This window comes from Vidua macroura, chromosome 5 (assembly GCF_024509145.1).
Source record: "Vidua macroura isolate BioBank_ID:100142 chromosome 5, ASM2450914v1, whole genome shotgun sequence".
In the NCBI taxonomy this organism is placed as follows: Eukaryota; Metazoa; Chordata; class Aves; order Passeriformes; family Viduidae; genus Vidua; species Vidua macroura.
In genome coordinates, this window is record NC_071575.1 from 12952160 (window position 1) to 12980143 (window position 27984).

The following is a 27984-nucleotide window of genomic DNA, read 5'->3' on the forward strand; positions in this document are numbered from 1 at the left end:
AATGAAAGGAGTAAGACAGATTGGCACTCAGCAACAGCCAAGGGAAAAAGGGTTTGGAAAAAAATTCTTGCAAGAGAGTTGAGGAGATTTCATATAAAAACAAGCCTGGTAGGAGAAACAGAAAATGGAAAACTGCTTCTGCAGAAATAACCTGGCCACAAGGAAAGACAGTGGTTCTCTTGCCTGTTTTTGCTATAAACAAATAGAATTGTAAATTGATTGAGCTTTCAGACATGCTCAGGAAAAGGCCATTGTTAATTCTGTAATAATTTCTACTCAGTTTTTGTGGTCTACTGTGACATGCAGTGCTAATTATTTCTTGAAGTGTGGAGTTTTCCTGCGAATAAGGTTTATGCAGACCAGAAAAATAGGCACCTGCTGCTCCCATACAATCCTGCAGTTATTTGTCAACTGTTTATGCAAATCCATTATATATGCAACAGAAAGCACAACTGAGAGAACAAAATAGCAGTCTAAAAAGAGAAACAAAGGTACCATTTTGGCAGTCAAACAGCATTCATTTATTTCCCATTTATCATCATGTAGCTTGACTCCAAGTGTTTGGTTGAAGAAGCAAACCTAAACTGAGTCTTATTTCTATACACATTTTGGAGTACATACTGCATTCCTCTTTTCCTCCTTCATCATCATCAACAGCAAGTAGCTTTTGCTCTTTATGACTTCATTATGACATCACATTGTGGTGCCAGCTCTCTGGCCACAGAGAGAAACAGACAACTTTCCCAGGCATCGTTCTGGGAAAGGCTCAGAGAAAAGAACTATAAACAATTCTTATCTAAGTTGCTGCACCTGGTGTTTGTGAATATGTGGAATGTGTTATGGAGATATGTTTATCAAAGGGTGCTTTCTTAATTAGCCAATGGTGATGGTGTTTTGATTAAAGGACCCATCAGGTCCACCTGTAGTGAACTAGAGTATAAAAAGGAATGCATTTCTTAATAAAGAGAATTAGCCTTCTGATTGCTTTTGGAGTCTGTGTCATCTCTGACTCAATGGTGACATCACGTAACTTGTATTAAACCTATTTTTATAAACTCTCTCACCATTGTCAAAAGTTTACTTTATTTCCAGACTGCTTTGACAATGCAGTGAATGGACACGTTAAATCTGTGGTAGTTTTATCTTTTTACCCTACTTCAGAAAAATGAGATTATCAACACTAGGAAGCAAATGTGACTAAGTGGGTTTGTATATTTCCCTAGAGTACTCATTTCAGTATGACTGGCCTACAGTCACGTAGTCATGATACTTCAAATAAGAGATGAATATCTGGAATATCTGGAGGTTTTACAACCTGATATTGTGTGTGCACTTAGTTCATTGTATTCAAGCTGTACAATATTTTGTGAGTTTACAATTATGTTACATAGGAAGGGATTTTAGTTAAAATATTTTGGAGTCTTAGTTAAGGTTTGCCATGGTTGCATCTTATGGTACCATCTTTTTTTGTCCTTCCTTTTTAGCATGTGCTATCTGGAGATCTCTGGCATTCGACATTCTACCTTTGTGTGTCATATCTCTTGTTTGCTACCAACAGAGTGAGTTTTCTGAACTCTGGTCTTGCCTTTTCTATTAGTTTTTCTCCTTTTTATTTTAGGGGATTTTTTAAAGATCTTTTTTACTTCTGTTGTATTTTCTGCAGCTGTTTCATGGGCTACTGTCCTTTAACCAATTCTTGTCTGACATAATTTCATGTTAATATTTCCAAATGAGAACTATTTATGAGATCAACTAGTAGCTGAATTGTATCCAAAACCATATTGGCTGCCTTCTGGAAGTATTTTGCATAAATTTGCTGTCAGCTGAAGCTCTACTTGGCTAAAATCTCTCTTAATCTCTCCCACACAAATCTTTCCTTCCTGACTTTCTCAACTGTTATGTCATCCTTCTACCTTTAAAACTCTTTCTGTCTCAGAGAGCTTTCTGGATTTTCATGACTGGGATATGTTTCATTTCATCTTCTGTAAAACCTCTCACTGGTCTCTAGCCAGATTCCTTTTGCTCTAAGACTCTGATGGTACAGCTGTCCTTTATGTGGACCCAGAAATCCCTTATTCCCCTCCTCACCTCATGTTCAGAATCATGTTTTCATGTTTACCTACTCAAACCTGGAATAAATATTTTAGTAGAAGTAGGATAGATCCTTCTAGTTAATAATTTAAATATTTCCTTTGAGAATCACTAGTGATATAATGATAGAATGGATTTTCTGAAATGGTTTTGTATGTTTTCTATCATATTTCAGTCAACCTCATCTGTGACTCACATTGTTCATATGATTCTCCCAGTCCTCCTCACCAGTACACACCAGTCTTCTTCATTTGCAATTTCATCTGTACTTAAAGAAATTGGTCAAGGTCTTCTTTTCCTTAGAGCCATTAAACTGTCTTTAATTAATATCTGCCAAGGTCATTAATAATTTTTCAACATGTTTTTGTTAAAAAACAAACTAAAAACTGACTAAAATAGGCCAAGGTAAAACAAACCTAGTAAGCAAACACCCTGAAGTGCATGAGAGATGTTGAAAGCTTCCTGCCACAGAGAAATATCTCAGAAATTTTAACCTAAGTCATTTAATAAAGCTAGCAATGAAAAACCTTTTGAAGGTAGTGTTCCTACTCTAGCTAACAGATAATACCAGAAACACAAATGGAAACCTTCCCTCTTTCAGTCATGATTTTCCTGGTCCATTCCAGCCAAAATCAGGAACTGATAAGAGAGTTTGTATTTTCTGATGTAATGCTACAAGCCAGAAAAGAACATTTAAGTAAGTGACTAACATATTTTAGTCCAGTTATTTGTCACATTACTGAAAGGATGACTGACTCAGTAATTCCATCAATACTTTCTGGATGAACACCAATCGATGTAATTGTTGAATGAACTTTACATTGAGCATAAAGTTCACCTTGAGAGAACCTTATTCTTTCCACAAAGCAAATGGCAAGGTTCTCTTTTTGCTCCATCTTAAGAATGTACTAAGTAGCATGGTGGAAACAAAAGCTAAGAGTTATAGCTTTCTGTTTGATATTCTGTTTGCTGAAATGGGATATCCCCTCAGGCCTCTTTGTAACCTGAATGAGGAAGTGATATCCCTAAGGGAAAAAGAACTTCTACTAAATTTCAATTGTAGCTACATACAGCTTAAATAGTACTAGATATGACTTCTCCTGGTTTTCCCACTGAAGTTCAGTGATTCTTTTCTGCTTAGAAAGGCTTCAAAATATGTTTTAAAGCAGCTTATGCTAAGAAGCCAGGGATAGCCATGACCAGCTTCTAGAATTTATCATCTAGGCTCCACAGCCCACTATGGAAACATACTTACAGGGCTTCACTGAATGCACTTCTTGTTTCTCATCAGATTTCAGAGCCCTGTGAGAGACACTGAAACAAATTTTGAAGTCTGAATAAGGAACAGATTCCTGAATTCTGATTTGAGGAAGGAGTCATCAGTTAACTGAGACTATTTAATATGTGAAGACTGATAATGTAACCCGCTAAGAGAGGCTTTCTTGTGATGTTCTTCACCATAACCTGACCTGACCAGAAAGTCCTGTAGCACTTCGTGGATCCAGGTGTCTGAGAACAAATCACTTGCTCCATTATTGTTTCAGTAGGATTCAGAAAATCTTCAAAACTTACACTTGATAAGCTTCCTTTTTAAATGAAATATATCTTTATGTGTTTCATATTTATGTGTTAAACATTATATAAAATGTCATATTTAATTTCAGTATTTGCCTAAATCTATACCAATTTAGAATCTCTCATTCCAAAGAGTTTAAGACAACATAGCAAAATTAGAAGGAAGTTAGCAATGTTTTTGTTAACATTTTTTCACTTCAGGGAAAGGGTGCAGAAGTAAACTCTTCTATGACAATTTAAATAATCTGTCTTTCTTAGTAAGATAATGACATGTCTTAACAATTTTGATACAAGCCTATGTTATTTCACTGTCCCATCATTAACTAATAGACAAATTAGAGCATAAACAGCATTTTCTTTGTTTTGATTTATGCTTTTACTGCAGTATGGAAGCTTAATCTAACTGGATTTAGTATATCACCTGAGAAAAGGATTTCAAAGCAATCTTTTTCCCGTGAAATCTGATCAGATATTTACGGTCACTGACAATTATGGCAATTGCCAGTTTATGACTAAACTGATAAACAAATTATTGTACAAAGTTATAAGAAAAGCCTCCATGATCTGACTCTAGGCCCATGATTAGAGAGATTTGCCTCAAAGTCTTACTTTAGGATGACCAATATTAAAAATGCATCTCAACAATCTGGAGCATTTTGAAAGTAGGGTCAAAAAGGAAACATTTTATTCAAGGTTATTTAAAATAAATACATGTTGCAGATGGTCGTTAGGATTTGTTTAAAATTAGCAGAGAATTTAATGAGACAAACCAGAAAAGTATTAAATAAATACACTTATTTTTAGCATCTTAGCATTCAGAAGCATTTAAAATGATTCCCTGTAACTTTTCCCAGGTATCTAATTTCAGACAACTTGAGCCCCTCAGGAAACTCTTCACATTTTCATTTATTATGTAAATAAATAAATACATAATAATTTTATTCCTTTCTTTTGTGCTCAGAAGACACTTCAGTAACATTCAGTAGTTTATTTTAGCCACTTATGACATGTAATCATCTGGAAGCCTAAATCTTTGAAACTGAATTGTGAAGATAAAGCATAAAAATGACAGTTCAACCTGAATGAAGATGCAATGCCTAGACCATTGTGTGTCTCTCATCATAGATGTCTTACAGAGCAATTATCTGAATATTCCCCATTACTAATCTGTGCTTCCTAGCTAACAGTGAGTGCCATTACTGGATGCACAGTAAGGCAAATTATTGCCTTTCAGGTAAAGAAACAGAACAGGCATCAGATATGATATTTAAAGGTGGCTTTAAACCAGATGTCACTGTAAGAAAAAACAATATTTTATTTTCTTGTACTTTGTTTACTTTTTCTGTAATGTTAGGTAAGGAAGATTAAAACTATTGCTTTAAAACTATGGAAGAAAATACAGTAGGGATGATACCACTGCAGATCTTACTTCAGAAGTTTCAGGGAAGCATTGGGACTTAGGTCCTGTGCAGATATCAGGGAAAGTAAAATTGTAAAATTTAAATATCAACATTTAAATTGTAGTAAATACTTTAAGGTTGAGAAGAGGGAAAAAAATTGCCCCTTATTTGTGGAGGTCCTGCTATACAGCAAGTTCTCACACCAGCAGAAATTTTTCTAGTCTTCAACAGGAGATAACATTAAATCAGATTAAAAAAAAAAAAAAAAAAAAAAAACCAAAAAAACCTGGGCTCTTCAAAGAAAGAATGAAACAACATCCCTTCTTCCCCTGGCATCCTGAAGCCAACTGTGTGAATGAAAATTAAGTTATTAAAAATTAATAGGTTTTGGGCTGTTTTGGTTTTTATGCTATTTTCCCTATACATAAACTGTCTTTCCTGACTAAATTAAATTCAGGTTACCTGGAGCACAATCCTGGGTCACAGCTACATCTTCAGACTGTTCTGTATGTAAATGAGATGAACCATTTTTTTAAATGGCCTTATGTTTGTTTCTATTCTTTTTCTTCTCCCTGTTGCAGCTTTTTCATCCTGTCAGCCCCTTTTTGTTTTTAAAGCGCCAGTGAGGTGGATATTTCTGCCTGTGAAATCCAAAGCTCCTTCAGTCTTCCTTGCTATAAGCCTGGGCTTAGTCTGTGCACCTCAGAGGTTGAATGTTAGCATTTGATGTGTAAAAAGACAGAGCTTCCATATTTCTGACTGGCAATAAGATGTTTGAGTGCAATGCATGAACAAATATGCAGCCACTTTGGACTACTGAGTCCAATGTGTATGGGGTCTGCCACTTCTGAATCTCTGCCCTAGCACTCCTGATGTTGAACTGATCTTATCTCTGACCAAATTAGACATGGTACCCGAGTACATCCAGCTCAGTTTGCAAAGCAAGCATGTTCATCACTCCATCCTCCACACAGTGGAGTTGGTATGGTCTGTGATTCCCAGGTACCACCAGCCCCTGATGGGCCTGTTAGGACCACTGCCATTTTACGTGCTAAGCTGCCTGGACTCTCTAAATCCCATTCTGATGGTCAAAGAAGCCTTACAGTGGTAAATTATACCTTAGAAAATGTGCAGGTAGGGAGACTACCTTGGAAACATGTTCATGGCAACCTTTCCATCTGGCTGGTAAGCATTTTCAGCTATGAATTTACCATGCATTCAGCTCTTTATTCATCTCCTGTGGAGTACACTGCTGAATATATATTTTTTCAAGCCATGTCTTGACTAGAGTTACTGCCATTTACCCAGTGGAACTCCTTCCAAATCACAGACAAAACTACAAACAGCCCTGAGGAACAGGCAGTGGTGTCTCAAGGGAAATTAAAAAATCTCCCAGTCTTTTACAACCTATATTTAACCAATTTTATATGGGGATTTTATACCATTAAGCACAGGGGAAATAGTGCTGCCAATATTTTAGACCCTTAGGCTTCATCAAAAATGAGCTGCTGCAAAAAGTGAATTTGAACTGTATTTAGATCATAATATCAGCATCCCAAAACTGGCTCTTAGTGGAAGGCTGGGAATTTTCTCCTGAAAAGGGAACCCCTCCGAAATTCATTAGCTTCTTTTCTGTATCGTAGATGAAAAAAATTAGCAAAATGGCTGTTAAATAATTTTAAGTTTCATGAAATGGATTGCATAATATTAGGCTTCTGGTATACAAGAGTTGTAAAATATAAGTTGTTCTATTTAATAGGCATAGAAAAGAAATTCTAATTATTTTGCTCAGCAAGAAGAAAGTCTTATATTTCAGAAGAGCTTTTTACCAGTGGACAGCCTAGTTTATGAAGTGAGAAAAAAACATTTACAAGAGTTACCTGACTTTTTTGAATCCCATGTTGGTAAAAAACTTTATACTGGAGCCTGTGTACTTATTGACCCAAAAGGTATAGCCACCATAGCTGATACCAGTAGAAAGCAGCTGGGAATTTGAAATTAATCCTATTCTCTTCTGCCACCCCTGAAAACTTACCCTCTGCAAAAGGCATCATGCTGGGAGGTGTGCAGAGGAGTTTCCATGGCTGATTATCTACCTGCAGAGCATCATCTGTTTGTTTATGAACTCACAAAGGAATGGGGACACAGCAAAAATCTACACGTCCAGTGCCTTGTGCTTGCTATTGCTGCCCCCTTAGTGAGGCAAGGAGAGATGTATGTAACATCACACAGATTATAAAAGTCATGTGCTGACTTCACTTTTGTAGCACTTCCTAAAACATAGGGCTGTTTCCTGCTAGCAATGACAATTTGGGGCCAATTTTGGTAATTAGATAATTTTTAAATGCCTTAATAAAAACATTCAGTAGTGTACATTAAGCTCCCACATGGACAACGTCATTAATACTTTGACTTTTTCCTCCTGAGGAAGCAGTAGGATGGGTAGCAAAATTAAGGATTAGTCATGTTGCTAGGAAGAGTTTTATACATGCAGCATAATCTCTTCTGAATATTGCTGCAGTATTTAATTGCAAGGTTTGCAAAAAGAAAAGTTCTGAATGAAGAGTAAAAATAATTTTAAAGAAAAACTCTATTCTAGACTTTGTTTTAAATGTCTAGATTATTTAATTGACAAAGAAAGGCTATCTATTTGCCAGATTTGATATAATGTTCTTGACATGAGAAACTAAATTTACGTAAAATTACATTATATTACATGCCACTAATTTTTCTTACACCATGAACTTTTTTCTCTCTTAATCATCATTTTCACAAGGAAATTGTAAGAGAAGAATAAGCCCCTATTATTTAGACAAATAGCAAGTGACTAAAGAACTATCATCTGAATGCCACTGTATATACATTGTTTTACAAATCTCCAATAAGTAGGCCTGAATATAAACCTTTGATCTGAACTTTAACACATCTTCATTTAAGTAAGTGGAACACAAATATTCTGTTCTAAACTCTTATACATATGGGTTTGGAGACTGAACTCATTGCAGAAATGTTTTAAAATTGGCTGAGCTTGCAAACTGGGACCCTGGTCAGGGCTGGTTTTACTTGGTTGTCTTTTCCACTGCTTTCAGACTGTTTGTGCCACTTGCTGTGTGTGGCTGTAAGATGGAGCAATCTGGGTTGAGCTGGGAGATCAGACTCCCTGGCCATTTCTGCCCTGCTGGAGAAAGCACTGCATAGCAAAGGAAGAACAGGCTTGCTTTGAACATTGGTCACATACCACAGGTCACTGGTCTTCATCCAGAAGAGGACTCAAGCACTAAGCAATTAGAAAAAAGATTCTTCATGAAATCCTTATTGATTATAGAATATAGTTGCACATACAGTCCAAATTCATCTGAATCTCCTAAAATCCCATGGCACATATTTTCCAGATGATCTTTTTCTGGGCCCCTAGCTTACAATAATTTTTTGGCCAATTTATTCCTTTGGATCTCCTATTAAATTCTATCTGAATTGTTTCACAGGTGCAAAATTTCCCTATACCTGTTGTAAAGTGTGTGATAATTTTTAGTTGTATCTGTACCTCCATAGTCTATACTCCAATTTACAGTTTTCAGTTTAAAGAATCACATCCTTGTTTTAATGCATAATTGATGTTTGAGAGCACTGTAAGCTTCAAGGTTTTGTGGCATCTAGATAAAAAATTATTTCATATGCACAGGAAGCAAGCTGACTTTTCTCTTTTTTTGTTTTTTATCACTTGTATTGATATCAAATAGACAGGGATGTAAAGGCAGCCTCTAATTTGTCTCTGTGTACTAAACATAAAAAGAAGAACAAGGCTTTTAAAATTCAGAGCAGTTCTGTCAAAAGATTGCTATATGCAGGTACTTATTCCACTTCACTTCTCATTTACATATGAAGTCTTGTCTGACAGGTCTCTGAGTCCAGAGTAAATTAGAAAAGTTAACCACTCTTTATCCATTATTTATGTGCTTCATAGTCTAAAATTACTGTTTTCTTCATATACACTGTGCTAAAGTATAAAATTAGTATAAAAACTAGAAACATATTTTTTTTTTAATTTGCTAGAAATAAGAGCATAAAAGCCTTAGCAATGGTTTTCTTTATAATTAACATCTGGCATTTTAAAATGTCAAGATATAAGCTGCAAAGGAGAGCTTTAGAACCTACCCTGAAGAGGATGGAGAAATTATTATCTAAGTTAATGAACTCAGTTCTGTAATGACCTGGCTAGAGGTAATTGATATGAAGTAATAAGAAAATCTGGCAAAAAGCTGAAAGGAGAAAATCTTCAAGCTGATGTGAAATGACCACAGAGAACTGACGACAGAGAAGTCAGACAGTAAGCAAGCAGCAGGATCTGTAAAACTGCCACTAGATTTCCTGCTGAACAAAGAGGCATTGAAGAATTGTTGTATGACTTCTACAGTCATACAACATAAAGGAAGAGTATAAGGCAACGTCTCATCTTAGTCCATAGAAAAATCAAAGAAAGAGTGAATACATATATTTCAGTTTCAGACATTATGTTTCTAATTGGACATTTGCTACTTTAGAAAAGATTTAGAAAAGAAGATTCAGTAGACTACATTTTGGGCTTGTTTTCAACAGTATGTTCTCTCTCCATCACCCACTTTGGCTGAAGTAGGTAGAATTTTTACATTGTCAGAACTATGTAAATCATAGCAAGATAATCATAGATATCATTGTGTATGTACTTTTGTTGAAGAATCTGCAATACCTTCTCAGATGTACTTCTAATTCCAAATCCTTTACCTGAAGAGAAGTTTTAAAGACACTTCTACTTACTCCTTCCCAGAACCATTTATTAATCACATCCTCTCATTCATTATTCAGAGAATCATAGAATCATAGGATGGTTTGGGCTGTAAGGGAACATTAAAGGTTGTCTATGATGACCCTGCAAGGAGGAGTGGGGACATCTTCAACTATATCATGTTGCTCAGAGCCCAGTCTAACCTGATCTTGAATGTTTCCAGGGATGGGGCATCAACCACTTCTCACGGCAATCTATGCCAGTGTTTCATCATCCCCACTGTAAAAAAATTCTTCCTTATATCTAGTCTGAACTTACACTCTTTTAGCTTAAACATTAACACTTCTTTTTCTATCAGGCCCTGCTAAAAAGCCTGTCCTCATCTTTCTTTTAAGTTTATTTTAAGTATTGAAAAGCCACAATAAGCCTTGAGCCTTTTTTCCTTCAGGCTGGACAGCTCCAACTCTTTCAGCCTTTCCTCGTAGGACTGCTGCTCCATCCCTGCGACCATTTTTGTGGCCCTCCTTTGGATCCACTCCAACAAGTTCATGCCTTTCTTGTGCTGGGTGCCCAGAGCTGGGTGCAAAATTTCAGTGGGTCTCCACCAAAGTGGACTGGAAGGGTGGAATCACCCCCCAGGACCTGCTGGCCACGCTCTCATTTGATGCAGCCCAGGATCCTCAGCTGTGCCAATGCCACTCCTTGCATGATTGTACAGTGAAATGGTCCAGGGAAATTGTCCATTTTAGAATAAAGCTAATCCTCAAAATCTGATTCTTATATTTAAATTGGACCATTAAAGAGAACTTTCAGATGAACAACTGAACCAGCAGACTAAGGAGGAGAGGAAGATGCAGAGAAAAGAGATCTGGAGCAGGAGGGGAGCAGGATGGGATGGCAAGATGGGATGTCAATTTTTTGGTATGGTGCCCTGAAGATGGGTTCAGCAGCTCTACAAGTGCTCTCCCAGAAAGTCAGAAGTATTAATTAGTTTGAAAAGATTTAAATCCCAGCTCCCAATTTCTGTACTATCATCCTAATTACCTTCATAAAAAAGTACTGGGGGGGGGACCTGAGTGTGTAATTCTCTGCTTATCTTGATAAAGACAGTTCAGAAGTTTGTGGAGCTCATGAGCAAACAAGGAGTCAAAACTCTGTAGCTTGGTGACTCAAACACTTGTCTGCAGGAAGGGTATCCACTTTTCAAGGATTTGAAATGCATTTCACATTAAACTGTACTGGACAGAAGCAATTAATGGTCTTGACAAGCTAAAAGGTGTTTGATCTGTGAAATTCAATGACATATTTATCTTATTGCCATCTAAAGTATTTAGGCATCCAGTAATGGCAGGATTTAAGAGTCACCCTTATGTTCAGCATCTCCTCTTGGCCAAGTTTGGTAGCTCTCAATCTGACAGACTGACTGCTGTGATCCTCTGACAAGTCCCATGCGCTTCCCCATCTTAGGAGGAGAGTTGAGATTTACCACTGACTGCAGATTCCAGTCTCAGTGAGTATGCTTCTAAATTAAGCATTGTAATGCTAAGCAACACAGTACAGAAACTACCTTGTGAAAGTACCTAAATGAGTGCAAAAATGAGAGACTGGATAATCAGATTTCTACTCTCTATTGCTTCTGATATGTTGCCTGAATTTTCTCTTTAGATACAAATAACTGATAAAACAAAATTGTTATATATTCTGCTTTAAGTGAAATGCCTAAAATGCTTCTTTTTCTAATAAATAAATATAAAAGACAAATGCTTGATGTGAGGATAAATGCTTGACTTTTTGAGGTTGGAAAAATCCCCTATGTCTGAGTCATGTTTCTGGTACAAGCTTGCCACAACCTTGCAAATTTGCAAGAGTCAAACATTATGGGATTTTCCATAAATTGGTGCCACCATAGTAGGCACTGTGCAAAGTTCACTTTATAAATATTTAGGAAAAAACCCACAAAACAGGAAGTCTGTAACTTTTGGCAAAGTAGAAAAATAGAGTTTTGGTTATGGGTTATCTTCTGAGATTATTCTTTTAACTCTGTGTGAGCTGATTCACATAGATTTAAAAGAAAATAGAACTTTATTATTATCATCAGTGACATAGGAAAATATCAGAAAAATAATGGAAATTTCATACATACAGTGCATGTCCCAGCATGTACAGATATCACAGTAATGACAACAGAATAGAAAATTTTTTCCTTAATTGTTTAGATCTCTGAAATTCACATATGTGTTTCCAGAATGGTGAGAAACCTGAAATGGGTCATTTATCTTAGGCACACATGTACAAAGGCACATTTCAGTAGTAGGGAAAAGAGATGCAAAGAGCCTTCTCCTTCCCCAACCTGCTCCTCCAAGGCAGTACACCTATCCCAGCACCAGTGGTACCTGTGGGTGTTTGAACACCAGAAGGAAAGAAAGGTTCATCCCTCTGATGAACAATCTCCAGAAGCCACATGTTGCTGCATGTTGAGAGCTAAATATGAGACTGGTGTTTTGAGAGCAGCAGCTGAATAATGAAACACAAATTATAAGCTCAGGCTTGGGCCTAGAGCACTAGAGCAGTAACCCATGTTAATGCATTTAATGCAGTCTTAGGTTTTGAGTTATCCAGCGCAGTGTCAGAGAGTCAGGAGTTTAAACAAAGTTTGGTAGGTGAACATAACCCACTGATGAGGACAAGAGCACTAAAGACTTTTTAGTATCTATATTGAACAATTTTAATTGCTAAAACAAAACTACATTTAATTTGTAGTTGAATGGGACATGGTACTAGTCAGAGACAACCATAATTAAGTTAGTAGCAGTGTAAAAACAGACCCAGAATGAACTGTCCCAAACTTAGTGTTTGAGACACTCTCTTAATTGTGCTGTTTCCCTTATTTTTACTTGCAAAGCAATTAATAAACAAAACAGATAAATAAGGTCACTCTTCTAGGATAAGAGCATCTGTTATTCGAGGACAAAACTCTTCTCTGCTGTCTTTCAATGAGAATCAACAGGAGCTTAAAGTCACGCATATGTATGAGCAGTATGCTGATTTGAAATAATAATGAGAATTCCATCATTTAAGCCCTGCATGTTTTTAAATATAACTTCAGATGTAACTTCAAGTAGCAAATTACTTCTCAATGCTCAGTGACACACAGAAGAGCAACCAAAAATAGAATAAGCGTACTTGTGATTTGCATAAAATTCATACTACGAAAGAATGTGCTATGGTTAGAAAGATAAAAAAACCAACAATCCAGTGAGAGCAGTGGGAAATAATGTAATTCTTGTGTGAATTATTTCCAGTTGGAGACACTGGATATCTGAAAGAAATGCTAAATGTACTACTGAATAATTTTATATCTGTAGAGTTCAAAAAACTGGTGAAATATTGCTTTTGAGGTCTGACCCTAACAAGCATCAGGAAAGCTTTGCCAAAGTATTGACAAAGAGTGGCCAAGGGATTATTTAAAAAAAAAGAACAGAAGCAAATTAGTCATTCCCAACAATCTGCATCTTAAGGGAAATGGAAAATAAACTCATACAAACGCCTGGCAGTGTAGTTTTTAAAAATATGACAATCAAGGTGATATGGGAATATGTCAGAGAGAAAAATGCAATATTGACTCTGTCCCCAGGTTTTTAAGCAAAAACTTCTGTCTATTGATCTCTTAGTTTAATCCCTAGTTCTTCCATTAATGTCTACAGTGTTCTCAGCTGTAACTTTATATATCACATAACAAAGCATCATCTACCTACAACTAACTGGTCAATCCCAGTACGACATATTTTATATTTAGGATTAATTTGATGTGCCAGTCTCTTTTTTTTTTTTTTTTGATATAATTTTAATATTAATCTTTGGCGTTGAGTGACAAACTCTGTGTCTTGTGTCTTTGACAGTTTAACTGCTCACCATGCATATAGCACGTATTGCTCATTACTACCTGTGGTTCATTCACTAACTTGATAATTCATAGCACAGGAGAAGCTCAAAGATGGAGGAACCCAGGGCTCAGTTCTGAAAGATACTGAGTAGCCTGGCTCTCACCCAGTAAAGCACTGAAGCACATATTTACAGTTCGAGTAATTGATTTTTTTGTCTGGAAATGCATAAAAATAAAGCACATGACTAGGGCTTTTGCTGAAGGAACTCCAGAGTACTCAGGACCACCTGTTTCTGATGATGCCATGTTTGCTGGCAAAGTTGATTGAAGGAACAGACCTGCTTTTAATACCAGTTTTTGCTTTAATTTTATTCTATCATAAGTGTGAAAGCTTCTTCATAGTTGTTTTGAAGGATGCTGTCTGTGGCATAGCACCAATGTACCCCTTTCTTACTCTCAGGATGTTGACATTGATTTAAACTCACGTACAGCTTAATACATACACAAACCACATACAGCATACATGCCTTCTACATTCCTTCTCTTTTTCCATTCTCTCCTCCCCCTCTCCTCCAAAGCTATTATTGATTAAAAAAAAAAACCAAAAAAACTCTATTCCAGTGAAGCTACTATTCACTGAGCAAAGGAAAAGATTTGCTGCTTTAATTTAAACCGTGTCTGAATGCTTTCACAGATGAGAAACAGAAATTATGTAGCATGTACCTAATAAAGTCTCTTTAAACTGAGAATCACAAAGAGGTTTAAAGCAAACAAACGTTGTGCTCATAACTCTAATAGAATACTTGCACTTTTACAACTTAATGAACTTTTTTTGAAGACAGTTTTCTATTAGGCACAGGTAAAGGGAAAAAATATGTATCCCATGCAGGCTGGACATATCTGTAGGACAGCTCATCTTCAAAAAGCATGTTCACCTCTTCTTAGGTGACTAAAAGAAAACAAGAAAAATACCATTTCAATTAAGAAACATCACCTCCATTCTCTTCTCTTCTGATAGAGATGTACCCCATGGTGTCCCCAGCCTGTTGTGGTCTAGATCACATCAAGAGAGGCTGTTAGATATCCAAAACATCTTGATAAAAAGTTTTTGCCTTCCCTTGCATGTTTGAAATGTCTTCTTTTTATTGTGTTTAGAAAGAACAAAATGGAGAGGATTAATACCTGTGAGGTGCAATGGTGAGGAAGCATAAGGGCGCTTATCAAAATATTTTTGCTGTCTGTGTTGGGCCTTGCCACAGGAAACCTCACTCAACCCAGTGACTTTTGAAGAGAATGCTCCAACTGGCCACAGACAAAGCCTTTTGAGCACTGGCTTGTGCTTGTCATGCAGCTGTCAGGTGTAAGAAGGCCAATAGGAAGGACAGCTGCCATATTTCCATGGGGACTTCCCAACATTAAAGAACCTTGATGGCTCAAAGATGCTATTCTGTACAAGCACATTCATTTATGTGCCATTTGCTTATTTTCCTTGTGTCTCACTCCAAAATTTGCACCTCTGTGAAGGATAATGGGAATGATTGTCACTTGGCAGAATGAGGAATAAATGGGTAGTGTGCACTGGTAAGAATGGCAGAGAAAGGCTGTGCATAATTTTCTCTAGAGATTGAAACAGTTTCCAGTCATCCTGATGCATGTGCCAAAAGACCTTAGAGAGGATCCAAACTTTCTCCTCTGAGCTCAAAATACAATCTGGAAGCATCTTGTCCAATTTTGCTGGTCCTCATTCTCACAAAGAATCAATCTATCATGGTGTCATATAAGTGTTGCATATAAAGGGCTTGTCAAATTGTTATATTTGGGATCTAGACTCCTTTCCTTTTTAGAACTTATATTTAGAGTGCCCAAAATCAAATATTGCCAACTACCACAAAAACCCCACACTTCTTAATTTATTTTCTTCTTTTCTTTCTTTTTTTTTTTTATTTCTTGCATTCTTACCTCTTCCATAGAAGGAGTGGCACATTCTGGCAGCAGCCAAAGGAGTAATTTAGTCTGTGTTTGGGGCTGTCTTCAGTGGCACTGCACATTGCTAAATCAAATATTAGAGCTGGGGTATTCCAGATTTGGTCTAGAACACTCATCATCTTTGACCTGTAAAAACACTTTAACATATGTATGATCTTCAGCTTTAACTTCCCCTGTTCTGAGTGAGATACTAAGGTACAAATGTGGTAAAAAGCATTCATGATTAAGAATGTACATCACTGTTTTGCTGGGTGAAGGAAAAAATGCCTTCTCTTAAGCTAATAGGCCCCAATCCTATAGGTTTGCAGCCTGTGTTCTGGCTTTCAGTTGCATTTATTTCCATATCCAAATGCCTTTCAAATTCAGTTCTGCTCTCTAGGCTAAAATGAACACTCATAAGAATACAGTAATTAAACACAATTACAAAGATGTGCACATTCCATGCTGAACAGCCACAGGCCGCTTTCCAAGAACTCCTTTTTATTTTTGTCATCATATGTAATTTTCCTGGCTTCTTATTTACGCTCCTCAGCTAGAAACCAGTTTTGTGTGACCCCAGGAAATTCTGTGTAATTTTGTTGCTGTTGCAGACTCCCACTACACTTTTCTGGCAAGTAAAAAAATACAAACCCAGCAAGGTGAAAAGATTCAGTAATCTGTGGAACCCAGCTTCCACTGGTTTTGCCAGCTTTTAGTCATGGCAGAATTTATAAAATAGCCTAAGAAGCCAAAAAAAGAGAAAAAAAAAGAGGTTTAATGGAATTGTTCCCTGTCCATACTGAAGTTTTTCACGCATTTGTGGGGGTTAATCTTATGAAATAAAGGCCACATTCGACCTGTCAACACTGAGAGATGTTGGCCTCTAGATTACCTGTGCTTCAAACACCATCAACCTTAATATTTTCTAAAACATTTTTTGAAATATTTCTGTGTTCTTTATACAGAAATTCATTGCCAAACATTAAAGTCAGTTGAACAGATATGAAGATGTTTTTTTTACAAAATTTACATTATTTTCATGTCAAATCTTTTAATGCCATCTGGTAGAAGGGTTTTCGAAATGCAAATATTTTGTAATCTTTTGTTATCTCCTACTGTATGTAGCTCTTTTTACCTGTTGTAAAGTAGCATCAAGTACTAGATCTCTTAGTAGCCTTCCAAAGAGAAGACAGATGTTACTAACACTACATGGTATATATCAAATGTAAGTATAGAATGGTCTAAAGCTTGTCAATCACTTCAGAACCCTGAAATGTTTATTGGAAAAAGCAGCCATGTGGAAGACATCCACTGCTATTTGTTGAATGAACAGGTTAGCTTGTGGACAGTTACTCCAGTCTTTATAGCAGTACTGGATTTTAGGTCTTCAACTGTTACCAAGTTTGGCTTACTTATCCCAGGTGAGAATGAGGCTCTGAGGCATTTGTTCTAAGTCTTCAAATGAGGGATCACATGATCTGGGGGATGATTTTATTATAGAATAATTAAAATATATAATAATATATATTTTAATATCTATTCTGTATATAGACTATATTATTCATGCCATATATTTAAGATAAGGCATTATGAGAAGTAATCTAGTTTTCTTGTGCTCCAAAAATTAGCCAATGGATACACAAACTTCTCCAAAGAGAAATTCAGGGCATTCTGCTGGGTTTCTGCACTGAAGCATTCTCTCAAAGAGCTTTTTTTCCCCACACCAGTTATGCAGCCAGCTCAGAGAGACAGAACAAACAGTAAAATAAGATGCATGAAATTATGTGATGAAACCATCCCCTGCCAGTCCTAATTCTAATACATCAAGGCTCAGGAGAATATTGGACATCACAGTTGTTTAAGGGAGAAAATAGGAATAAATGCCCACAGGCATCTATGAACTGCTCGTCCAAAAAAAAAAAAAAAAAAAAAAGGAGAGAAAAGGGAAGAAAAGCACCAATTGTTTCTTCCTTCAATTAATGAGAGCTTTGAAATATTTTGTTTGGCAGAGATTCAAAAATATTATTTTTTGGGGTTGCTTCTCATGGGCTCATTGTCAGCTGTGGTGGGGTTTTGTGCTCTTCTTTTGGTTTTATTTTTGTTTTGGCTTTTTTTATTAATTTTTTTTTAATTACAATGTCATCCTAATTCAGCCCCATAAATTCCACTATTAAGTAGATCTCAGGACCTCACACTCAGAATTGCTCAAGTGAGGCCCAAAATGGGAAAAGTAAGTAATAACAGATCATGGCTGTAAAGCATACCACTGTTTGGGACAGGCTGTCACCCGCTGATCACTGACTGGTGTCCAAGCCTAGGGGCACAGATGTGCATACCAAACATAGTGAGAGAAATCAGAACCAGAAGGGAAAGGAAAAATGAAACAAAAATAAAACACATCAACTATAAAAAGAAGCAAAACATACTACATATCCTCATGGGGAATCAGAAATTCCTGTACTTCTAAGATTACATTAGATTATTACTTTTTCTGCTTTCTAGAAGTTTAATACTTGCCCTTGTCATTTCATGCTGTATAGGAGAGTTCTTGGCTGCACAGTTTGAATACTTATGCCTGACTTTATACTGGAGTGCTCTGTGACTACTTAAGCCAAGCATCCTGTGCAATGGCAACAGATTCTAAAAACTAAATTTAAGATAATAAAAAGAAAAGAAAGAAAGAAAGAAAGAAAAGAAAGAAAGAAAGAAAGAAAGAAAGAAAGAAAGAAAGAAAGAAAGAAAGAAAGAAAGAAAGAAAGAAAGAAAGAAAGAAAGAAAGAAAGAAAGAAAGAAAGAAAGAAAGAAAGAAAGAAAGAAGAAGAAAGAAAGAAAGAAAGAAAGAAAGAAAGAAAGAAGAAAGGAAGAAAGGAAGAAAGGAAGGAAAGGAAGAAAGAAAGAAGAAGGAAGAAAGAAAGAAAGAAGAAGAAAGAAAGAAAGAAAGAAAGAAAGAAAGAAAGAAAGAAAGAAAGAAAGAAAGAAAGAAAGAAAGAAAGAAAAGAAAGAAAGAAAGAAAGAAAGAAAGAAAGAAAGAAAGAAAAGAAAGAAAGAAAGAAAGAAAGAAAGGAAAGAAAGAAAGAAAGAAAGAAAGAAAGAAAGAAAGAAAGAAAGAAAGAAAGAAGAAAGAAAGAAAGAAAGAAAGAAAGAAAGAAAAGAAGAAAGAAAGAAAGAAAGAAAAGAAAGAAAGAAAGAAAGAGAAAGAAGGAAGTGTTTTTTTTCTGAGATTCTTAGGATAAACATAGCAATTCTATAGAAATGCAGCAATAGGTAATGTCAGACTTCCAAAAATATATCAAAAACAATTCAATTGCTGAATTTACTATTCCACATCTTTTCAAGAAGAGACTCTTCTCTAAGGCATGCTCTCAGAAAAAGTATTAAGAAGCAGTCGCACTTCAAATCATTATAGATAGTCATTATATTAATAAATACACCTGACTTCACAACAGGTTTATATTTAGCTTTAAATTACTTTGCTTTGCTAAAAGATGTACTAGACAGAATCATATTTTTTCCAAAGTATTTTGTTGTGGGGGTTGTTTTTCCATCATCAGTTAAAAAATATCCAAAAGCACAAGTTTCTTGGAACACTCAGCACTGAAAATTACCTGAACATTTACTATTAAATGCAGGGAGAACATTTCATTTGCTTAAACAGACACTGAAGTAGACAATGCCATAAAATTGCAAAAGCAAATAGATATTTATACATCATTTTGGGTCAGCTCAGCATTATAATGTTTCCCAAATGTATAAAGTTGCTCTCAAGCAATAAATCAGAGTATAAAAAAGGAAATTTAGTGTTAGGTTGTACTAAGCAAAATATTTTTTGTATCTTCTCAACAAACTCAAATACAACAATATGGAAATCAAATTATTTTTTGTTAAGAATACCAATGCAAATGCCATCATGATTTTTCAATGGCTTCTAAAAAATTACTATTTCAGTATTTTTTTTTCAAACTTTGGATAAAAACAGTAAGTTTTCATTCATGGCAGGAATAATAAATTTTGCTAAAAACTACTAAAAATTGTAACAAATCCTGATATGATGGCAGTACATGATAAGACAGCTAAACAGATAAAAGGTAATACACCTCAATGATAGCACTCTTTTGGAATATGAAATCAAAGTATTGAATAAGAATCCTACCTCCTTTGTTCAGCCTTCAGTGACCTATTCACAAGCTATGAGTTGTTTAAAAGCAGAACATCCTTGAGAACTAAGAATAATTCACCTCTGCAATTATTACAATTTATTTATTTGGAAAAATAAAAATTAGAATTTTAGATGTTAAAGCGATAAATACTGAATAAACAAAATTGTATTGAAACGTAGTATCTGAAGACAAATGACTCAACAGTTATTTATGCCTAATAAATTAGTTAGGAAGAAAAGATAAAATAAATGTAGTTTAAGGTTTGGGGATTTTTGTTGTTGGCTTGTTGGTTTTTGTTGTGCTTTGTATTTTTCATTTTTAAAGCTTAAAATAAGGGTAACATTTTCTTTCTTCTGTTTTGTTTCTCCTGTTCTAGTTTATTCCATGGATGCTTGTCTGTGTATTGACACCCATTTTAGGGCCTTGCAAACCTTTAAAAGTGGGGTATCACACTGCAATTTTCTCTTTTAAATAAGAATTAATATGCACTTGTGTTTACAGGGGAATCAACAGGGCTATGGTGAGAAGATGCTGCTGTTCTGCTGCTCTGTGGTGCCGTCCCCCTGTGTGAGGCTGAAGCCCCTCCAGGTTACCATTCTCTGCTAAATCTGCTACATGTCTGTCTGTCTTTACCAGTCTTGTTCAAAGTATCCATTTTCTATGCAGTAACGTAGTAAAGACCTGTCTCATGCACAAAAATTCTCGCTTCAGGGCATAAGCATTCTCTCTCTCAATGCACATGCAAAATCTTACAGCATTATAAAATGAAAAAGGAATGAGTAGATTTCAGTCTTTCTTACTTGAAATATGATATAATGTATAACAGAGTAAATAAACCTTTTGATTGTGCTCTATTTTCTGCCAAATTTAATATTTTATAACACTTTATAAATTATTACTCCAACGTAATGGAGCCTTGAATCCATTATTCTCACATTTCTCTGTGCTTTCTGGGCCAATAACCAGAATAAACCTTGTGCTGAATCATTCAAGTGCTGTATAGGTTTTGTCAGGAGTTTTCATGATGGGACTTCAAGTCAGCCAAATTTAGAGCTAAAACTTCAAATTTTGTTTTTGAAGTGAGTGCTCCAAAGAACTGAAACTAATACCATTTTCACCAGTCCCGCTTTCCTCCAGCCTTGCTTTCCAAGCCATTGACTTTCCAGCAGTTTTCATCCGAATCAAATTGTACACAGTTCATTTTGGCTCCTTTACAATATTTCCTTCTTTCATCTCAAGATTTAAGTCTCTGCTCTTTTTGTCTTTCTCTTCCTGTCAGGCTTGTTTCATGTTTTCTTCCTCATTCAGACAAGGCAAATAGACTGACTGCTGCTCTGCTCTCAGTCTCTGTATTTTAAATAGTTGTATGCTCTATTCAGGATATAGCCTATTAGCTACCAAATAAAATGGTTATACCATCCATCACAGTCTAGACTGAAGCAAATCTTACCTTTTTTCTTTGTAAATCTGATGCAGACAAATTTTCACACAGAAAATTCAGCCTTCAAGTTCAATCTCATAAATCTGGTCTACTCTTCTGTAATCCTAGGGCAAGTTTTCCAAGTCATATCTAGTCCAGACTCTCAGGAAGAGAGCTAATTAATCTGAGAAGACAACAAAGCAGGAACAAAACAGAAAATTTGAAATCACTCATTTGTGCAATAATAGGGCTTTCAATACCCTGTGAAATTTATTTGCAAAAGATTATTCTAATGAGAAAAACCATTCCTAATATTATATTGTTTCTTGAGAAGATAACTCTACCTCCTTACCCACATAATAATACTTTTCAGATCGCTATGAATTTGTCTTATTGCAGTTACAGCAACTGCATGTTGGTTTTGTACAAATTACAAAAGAGTAAGTTTTTTTTTAGCATAGAATAAGATAAAGCAGAAACTTTTAACTAGTTAGATTTGAGAAAAAAAATTGTTGGCTACATCAGCAGTAAGAGCAAAGGTGGCAGGAATGTAGTTTATTGTTAACCAACCTATTTAAACTAGTGAGTTCCAGGACATGCTGGAGGAAATTCCTCTTAAACTTAACACTTACTTTACATGCAAAGTGGAAGTTAAGGACTTGCATCCGTAATTATATTTTAATCAACTTTTGCATGAAAATATACATGAATAATATATTAAATTTACAGCAACTCTGTGTCTCAGTGGCATACTTTCTTCCCCATTGTTAATGAGAAAACAGAGGTGCATTCTATGCAAGGCAGAAAGAATGAAAACACTCTATGACTTAAAATGGTGTCAAGCTATTCTTGGTAGAGCTAGTGATTCTGAGAACAAAAACACAACAGCCTTTCTCCTATTAAATTCAAACTGTGCTTCACTGTAAAGCAAGAAAGATACATGTTCAAGCATTAAATGTTAACTGCCATGAAAAGTTACATAGTGTACTGTTTTCTCTGTGACAGAAAAAAGCACCAGTATATCAGACCACAGTATATCAGAGCACAATGCATGAGTTGGTTGAGACACTGGTGAGTCACAGCACAAGGGTTTTGTCAGAACAGAAACTTCACAACAAAACTGTTCAATTAGTCAAGATGCACACAGAAATCTGCACATTTTTTCATAAGAATAAACATTATTGAATCTTCAGTCAAGACAGGGAAATAGTGAAAATATTTCTGGCAGTATTCAGATAACATTTTAAATGAATGCTCTGGTTATGTTACACTGGGGTGGTTTTTTCTGTCACCAAGATTTCTGTCACAAACAGACAATGAAAGGGAAGTTCAAGTCACAGCAGTTTTTCCCTAAGAGAACCAAAGTATTTAGCACATATGAATATTGAGCTAAGACATTGCACAGTTTTTCAAGTGTTGCAGGAAAACTATGCTGTAGAGCACCCAAGAGATTCTCAGCTGTAAATAAGCACAATAAATAAGAAGTGTAAGAGATGTACAAGTTTATTTATAAATAGTTTAAATACTACTAAACTGAAAGCATTATCTATAAGCAAATAAAGGAGCTGAAGTAATTATGCAGAATTCCCTTGTAAAGTTGTAAATGTTCAGTATGAAGAAGGAAGCAACTGGGTATGTCATTGTTGCCATTTTTCCCGATTCCAGAATCTTACAGAAAAATATCAAACTAACTGAGCTATTTTAGAAGTTCTTTTATAGTAGGTTTGCAATAGACTTTCAAAAAGTCAAAAGCTTATTTGAACAAATTTGGACTTCTTCACATTCCATGTTGCAGAAACGAATACCTAGCCAATCTGCAATGAAGACTTTACAGAGAGATTGTGGTGATCTTTTTAAATAAAGAGCTATATTAATAGTTGCAGCTGAACAAAACTTTCATAATGGCATTCTCAACTTTATTATGGAAGTGGCTCTCTAGAGGAGAGAAAACTGATGTGATTCACCTCAGACTGATACAGGATCATTAGCTGCCCCATATTACCTCATTTTTAAATGAAGATCCTCTAGCAAGACCTCATTCCTTAGTGTATACATCACTGACCTCTTTGTTTATTCCCAAATCCAAGGTTTTGAATTTTCAGAGTACCATAGCAACAAAGCTTTCCTACCTCATCCTTCTTGCACATCTACTGAGATTTAACCTCTCTTCCTATCTTTTTAAACTGTTGTTACAAAACTAAAATATAAAAGCTTTTTTCTACATCCATTCTAACAAGTGGATACATAAAAATACCTGCAATATTTTTCCTGGCTTACTGATGAGATACTTGTTTCTAGAGAAAATTTTGGACATCTGGAAGTATTTTTTCTTATAAGAGAACAGTGGAGTGACATTAAATAATGTGAAAAAGAAAGGATGAACAGAATATCCCCATGGTAATGTTCATATTTATTTGAGCAGCAAAATAACTCAGTCTTTACATTTTTATTTGTTGACATGTAGGCCAGTACTAAAAGAATAAATAAGGGAAACCAGAATTAAATTGACATGTAGCCTTCATCATTCTGAATCTTTACCTATCCTCTATTAAGCTGTTTTGGATTTAAAGCATTTGAGGTGACTATTTTTGTCTTCCTAAGCATTTGCACTGAGCAGGAAGCAGAAACATAAATCTTTGTATGGTTCTGTGGATACTATTTCAAAAGAATCAATAATGCAGACATTTTATTTGGAAATTTCTACAAATAAAATCTGTTTTTCTGCAATACTGTCTTACCTTGATTATTATGTAGACTATTTCCACAAATCTGTTTTTTATCACATTAATGGAACACAATACATGATTAAAAAAAAAATAATAAGTTAAAACCAAAAAAACCTAATAGAAATCTCTTTTCTCAGTCCAAAACTCTTCCAGTGCATGTCACAATTCAAAAAGGGACAAATATAAATCTGGATAATTTGTCTGAAGCCTCATGAACAATAGACTAAACAACCTCAGTGTCAAGTCTAACCTGTCTTTATCTTGCTTTAAAAAATGTAGACAGTGAGATAAATGGACCATAAATAATGTTTTCTTTGGACTTTTATTTTCTTGAAAATTACAGTGAAAAATATTTCATTTTGAAGTCCCTCTAATATTGGCCAAATAAACAAGAGGCTGAATTTACAGAATAGGAGCAGAGTTGCTCGGTCCTTAATGACATTGACAGCTGTGAAACTTTAACCCCACATGTGGATACTGGAGCCCAAGCCCAGTATTTTTTAACCAACAGAAGAATACATTTCTGGATGGGTCTTTCTCACTCTTGCTTAACGTTTAAAGGGGTATTAGAGACTGGAGCACGCATTTCTTTACCTGCCTTAAAATGTTTCTGAAAACTAAGGTAGGGAAGTATTCTCAGTGGATCCATGAAAAGAGGAAGAGCTCTGGCAGAACACAGTGAGACCAAATAAACTTTTGTTTTGAAAGGTGGAAGGCTGAGCTGGGTCACCTCGGTGGTGAACGAGGTCCCTTGGAATGGACCTACTAGCTATGTAAAGACCACCTCCCACCATGGGAATTTGGAGAGGTAAAAAGTACCACAGCATAATTTCCCAATTTCAACGACAGCCACATTCTGGGGCATGTATCTTGTACTTGTGTTGTACTATACACTATTTATTATTTATCATCTCTCATTTTCAAAGGCTTACATATTTTAATGCTTGATTAAATGAGGTACAGTCTCTCTTGATATCAGCTTTTAACCAATAAAATGGTGCCTTTAGGTAAAGAATAATGCAGGTGAGTGTATATACCAGTACTGTTTTTAGAAAGAAATGTGAATCATATTTGATTTTAAATTTAAAAAAATATTTAAATAAGCAAGAATACAATTATGACAAGTTGCAATTTGCTGTGATTAGCAATGGTCCTGCTCATCTGAAAAAAGGGTGAGGACTTCTTAATGACTACAAGTTACCAGGGCTATGGCTTTATATTCCAGCTGAGATAGCGTTTCCAGAAGGAAATGTTGTCTTCTGCCATGCTGGAATTGTCTTCTTTCAGCAGTTTCATAGAGATAAGAGTGACACCTAGTGAATCATTAACACTGCCAACATTTTTTTCTGGGGATAAAAATGGTGGGGAAGGAACACTTATTAATCTCTCAACTGACAGTTAGATAATCCTGTTAAAGATCTGATAAAATTTCAGCCTTAAATAGTTTAACAGTATTGCATGACAAGATTAAATATTAAAGAATTATATTGTGTGCCTGGTGTGTCTAATTTTTTAATTTTGATAATGCATCTGGTAAAAGAGTCTAATAAATTACAAGTCTTCTCTGAGAAAATAGGAACTCTTCATTCCTTTTCAATAACATTATGATATAAAGAAAGTGCAAGACCCAAATTATTTTCTTTTTCACATAATTTTCATCTTCAACAAATCTTCAATATTCAACAATTTAAAAACAAATCCTTTGGGTCTTACTATACATTTAGGTTATCTTTATTTTTATGAAACTATAATCAACACATTCTTACCATGGAAGACAATGAAGGGGATATTCCAGTCCATCCTAGTTAGGGTAATTTAGAAATTATTCTTCAGTAAGGCTGACTGAAAAGTGACTGCAGTTCTTCCTCCATTTTAACAGACTTTTTACAATGCTTCATGAATCTAGAAGTCCTTTAAGGTTTAAATGAACACAAAGTGCCTTTGCTATTAGTCCAACATCATCAAAAAGTCCTGGCACTGAAATACTTTTAATGTAATTCAGTTTCTTTTACCTCTTTGCTGTTCAAAGAAAATAAGGAAGCAAAAATCTATACACAGGCCAGAATGGTGTCCTGTAGTTTCCATATCTACTGATTTTTAGCACTCAAAGATGGATGTATTTTATTGCAAGAATATATCTCTTTTTCCAAGGCAATAAAGTTGTCTAACAAGTCACAACAGAAAACAGCATAACTTTATTAATTTATGTGATGAGGAAAGTAAATTTTCCAACTTTTTAAATCAAAGGTATACTTTAGCTGTAATTCTGCAAAGACTGCTACTTAAAAAATAGTAAGTTTTCAGAATAAAATACTACAGTCTTCCAGCAGTCTATGTGTTCAGCTTATGATGATGTTGTAATTGCATGGCAATTTCAGCAAAAGCAGTAGATTTCCACAGTTTGCCAGATACCAGCAAGTCAGGACACTACACCTATTGTAAAGAAGAACTTGCAATCAGGAGATAGTTTTGTGACACAAGTTAAAAATTATCTATCAGTACAGACTGAAGTTTGTTATTTACATCAGTTAAAATCTGTGATTCAGTTATACTATAATTCATTATATGCTGATTTGGATAACCTTTCAGTGGAATTTTCAAGATCCATTAGGGTAAAAAATGCTGGTTAGATTTACATGAACTTTAGTAAAAAAAAAAGCAGGAAACTTTTTCAGGAAACAATTTTGAGGATGCTGCATGTCCAGCTTAGTTGCATGCTGAGGCAATCTTAGATATCAGTGATAGCTCTCCTTTTGCCACTTTTTGAAGAGTGTGTACGTGCGGGGCGAGGACAGCAGTGTACCACTGCCTTTTTTCCACCTTAAATATTGATAATACTCTCTTTTCAGAGTTACAAAATGAGAGGTTACAAAACCTCTTACCCCCAAAATAGAGAAGGTTTTTGATTCTGTCCAGCATTAGTGAGGACTTCTTAATGACAGGAATTTAAAATTGTAGCTTCCGATTTCCAAAAGATTCTGCATTGTATATCCAAGTTTCCCCACATCTGAAGCTGGTCTTGAGTCTTTTCATGTGTATGCTGATTTACATAAACATTATATCATAAAATAGCCTCCAGCACGTTACAATACTCATTGCTTACAAAAGAAGCCCAGCCTCACCAAAGGAGAAAAAAGAGGTTGACAATAAACTTATTTATAAGTGTCGTGCTCAAAGGTATCACAGTAAACACACCAGTTCAACTCATCCAGAAACTGATAAAAAAACACCCTGAAATTTCCTAAGAAGTTCTTCATGTTGGAACCTGCAGAAACTTCTGAAATGTTATCACACGAATGATACATATTCTTTTCAAAAGAGCAGATACTCAACACCCCAAAAAATATGAAATACAATTGTGTTTCAACAGGTATCACTGCCATTTTAACACTGGTATTCAGTTAATTCTTCATTCTTTGTTTTCATGATGATACATGTATTTAAGCGTCCACAAACTAGATCTCATGAAAATTTTTACATGTATTTTTTAGACTCCTCTGTGCCTCACTTTCAAGCACATGGCCCACAGCAGGACCAACACCCCACATAGTAATTGTTTGTAGACATATCTGCCCTCAGCCAAGCTCTGAGCGCTGTAACCTTTGACACAGCATTGTGCAAACCCTGCTAATCTGCTTCTTCAACAGTCCTGCTTCCTGCCTCACCAGCAGAACTGGAGCGTTTACACTTGTCCATGAGGTTTCTCACATGTTGCCGGTCTGGGAAGTGTTTGGCCCCTCGTGCTGGAATAGTCCCACTCATAATAGCTAAGATACAGTAGAAGCTATGCCTGAAATCCTGCACTATCTCAGTACTTGGGTAAGACAGAGGTAGACACTTCCATGCTCTGCAATTTTAGAACCCCAAATCTGTTCTTGAAGGTAGAGACAATTGTTATGTGAAATATTATGGCAGCCTGGGGTCCCTGGGGTCCGTCGGGCCCCCGGGGCAGCCGCTGCCGTAGGTGTCCCGGATAGCGCTGTGCTAATCAGCTCGGGCCTTTCT

At 35.7% G+C, this 27984-nt stretch overlaps 1 long non-coding RNA gene across 1 annotated transcript; it reads right to left on the minus strand.

Moving 5' to 3' along the window:
• Positions 1-2236: 2236 nt before the first annotated feature.
• Positions 2237-7139, minus strand: LOC128808231 (uncharacterized). Its single transcript, XR_008437414.1, has 4 exons — positions 7102-7139; positions 5529-5570; positions 3347-3405; positions 2237-2354 (listed from the first exon to the last, which is right to left on the minus strand). It is a non-coding gene; the product is annotated as an uncharacterized LOC128808231 (long non-coding RNA).
• Between the last annotated feature and the right edge of the window lie 20845 nt (positions 7140-27984).